Source organism: Vanessa atalanta, unplaced genomic scaffold, assembly GCF_905147765.1.
Source record: "Vanessa atalanta unplaced genomic scaffold, ilVanAtal1.2, whole genome shotgun sequence".
NCBI lineage: Eukaryota > Metazoa > Arthropoda > Insecta > Lepidoptera > Nymphalidae > Vanessa > Vanessa atalanta.
Window position 1 is genome coordinate 1 of NW_025919950.1, and position 2500 is coordinate 2500.

General features: G+C 44.4%; 2 non-coding genes across 2 annotated transcripts in view; both read right to left on the reverse strand.

The window, feature by feature from the left end:
* Positions 1 to 498: 498 nt before the first annotated feature.
* On the reverse strand, positions 499 to 655 carry LOC125076419. The gene has a single exon (XR_007120382.1). It is a non-coding gene; the product is annotated as a 5.8S ribosomal RNA (ribosomal RNA).
* A 454-nt stretch (positions 656 to 1109) lies between these two features.
* The window catches only part of LOC125076421, a 1903-nt gene continuing 512 nt past the window's right edge, over positions 1110 to 2500 (reverse strand). The window contains exon 1 of the ribosomal RNA XR_007120384.1: positions 1110 to 2500. This exon is cut by the window's right edge and continues 512 nt beyond it. This is a non-coding gene — a ribosomal RNA (small subunit ribosomal RNA).

Consider the following 2500-nt stretch of genomic DNA (forward strand, 5'->3'; position numbering starts at 1 on the left):
AACGATCGCGGAGCTTTTGTATTCGAAATTTTGACATTAGAGTATGAACAAAAGAAACGCACGTACTCGATAATCACGAGACGAAGAGATCACCTAAACTCCGATTACCCTCTTTGATCGAGAACAACTCAATGAAACGATCGAAAGGTCGGAGATGGGCGCTCCTCGTCTGGCGACGAGCGACGCTCTCAGTCTCTCTGACGTCGCATAACGAAACTCCGTGACGTAAACGTACACACGAACGCGTATATAAAAATATAAATAATATATACACACACACGCATGTAAACGTAAACATACATACACATCGTATTTGTTATATTTGAACGGACCGAGAACGAGATTTATATTAAGTATATTTAAACACGTAATATAACACATCGAACGCGGATACCGTCATATGTTCGAGAAACGTCAGTCAGTCTATTGAGTCGGTTACGAAATAATAGACATTACGACATTAAACATTGAACAGTGTGGTTTATATTTTTATACAGCCGGCCCTCAGACAGGAGTGGTCCTGGATGTTTCTCCACGGACCGCAATGTGCGTTCGAAATGTCGATGTTCAAATGTGTCCTGCAGTTCACACTATGACGCGCAGTTAACTGCGTTCTTCATCGACCCGCGAGCCAAGTGATCCACCGTCCAGGGTAATGGTTTTTAATTTGTTTTATTTTTATAATTTCTACGATCACTCGAACGATTCTATACGCCAGTGATATGAGTTTATTTTTTTTTATTTTTTTTTTTTTTTCGTTTTTTTCTCTTATTTTTAGTATACAGAGAAAAATTCAAAAAATTAAAAAAAAAAAAAAAAAAGTTAAAAAAAAAAAAAAGTACAAAAAAAAAAAAAAGAAATATACATTTTATTTGAAGATGACGATGTGCGTTAACACATCGTACTTTCCTCGAAATCGACATCGAAAAATATCAGAATAGGACGCGTTACACGACTCTGGACTCTGACTCGGACACACTGCTGTGTGAGAGAGAGAGAGTGAGAATCGCGTCCTCGCATCGAAACGACACATTCCGAACGTCGATATTTGTGTTTTAGAATTTTATTATCGTTCATTATCGCACTCTTTCGAGATTGATAATTTACGTTAATGATCCTTCCGCAGGTTCCCCTACGGAAACCTTGTTACGACTTTTACTTCCTCTAAATGATCAAGTTTGGTCAACTTCCCAGCAACGCCGACGGCCGTGAAGCCACCGCGTGTCGGTCCGAAGACCTCACTAAATCATTCAATCGGTAGTAGCGACGGGCGGTGTGTACAAAGGGCAGGGACGTAATCAACGCGAGCTTATGACTCGCGCTTACTAGGAATTCCTCGTTTATGGGGGATAATTGCAAACCCCAATCCCCAGCACGAAGGAGTTTCAACGGGTTGCCCGGGCCTCTAGGCCAGGGAGAACATGCTGATTCCTTCAGTGTAGCGCGCGTGCGGCCCAGGACATCTAAGGGCATCACAGACCTGTTATTGCTCAATCTCGTGCGGCTCGAAGCCGCCGGTCCCTCTAAGAAGAATTTTAATACGCCGCCAGTGAGTTGCTCGACCGAAATCGAGCACACCTAAATGACGACGCCTATTTAGCAGGCTAGAGTCTCGTTCGTTACCGGAATTAACCAGACAAATCGCTCCACCAACTAAGAACGGCCATGCACCACCACCCACCGAATCAAGAAAGAGCTATTAATCTGTCAATCCTTCCGGTGTCCGGGCCTGGTGAGATTTCCCGTGTTGAGTCAAATTAAGCCGCAGGCTCCACTCCTGGTGGTGCCCTTCCGTCAATTCCTTTAAGTTTCAGCTTTGCAACCATACTCCCCCCGGAGTCCAAAATCTTTGGTTTCCCGGAAGCTGCCCGCCGAGCCATTGTAGTAACGTCGGCGGATCGCTAGATGACATATTTACGGTTAGAACTAGGGCGGTATCTAATCGCCTTCGAACCTCTAACTTTCGTTCTTGATTGATGAAAACACCTTTGGCAAATGCTTTCGCTGATGTTCGTCTTGCGACGATCCAAGAATTTCACCTCTAACGTCGCAATACGAATGCCCCCAGTTATCCCTATTAATCATTACCTCGGAGTTCTGAAAACCAACAAAATAGAACCGAGATCATATTCTATTATTCCATGCACGAAATATTCAAGCGGCATTTTGAGCCCGCTTTGAGCACTCTAATTTGTTCAAAGTAAAATTGTCGGCCCATCTCGACACTCACTGAAGAGCACCGCGATAGGATTTTGATATTGAACCGGCGTTTTACCGCCGGCTCACCGACGATATGCTCCGCAGACGTGTCAGTATCACCGCGGATGCGGTGCACCGACAGCGCGGCGCACAAATGCAACTACGAGCTTTTTAACCGCAACAATTTTAGTATACGCTATTGGAGCTGGAATTACCGCGGCTGCTGGCACCAGACTTGCCCTCCAATTGTTCCTCGTTAAAATATTTAAAGTGTACTCATTCCGATTACGAGGCCTCGAAA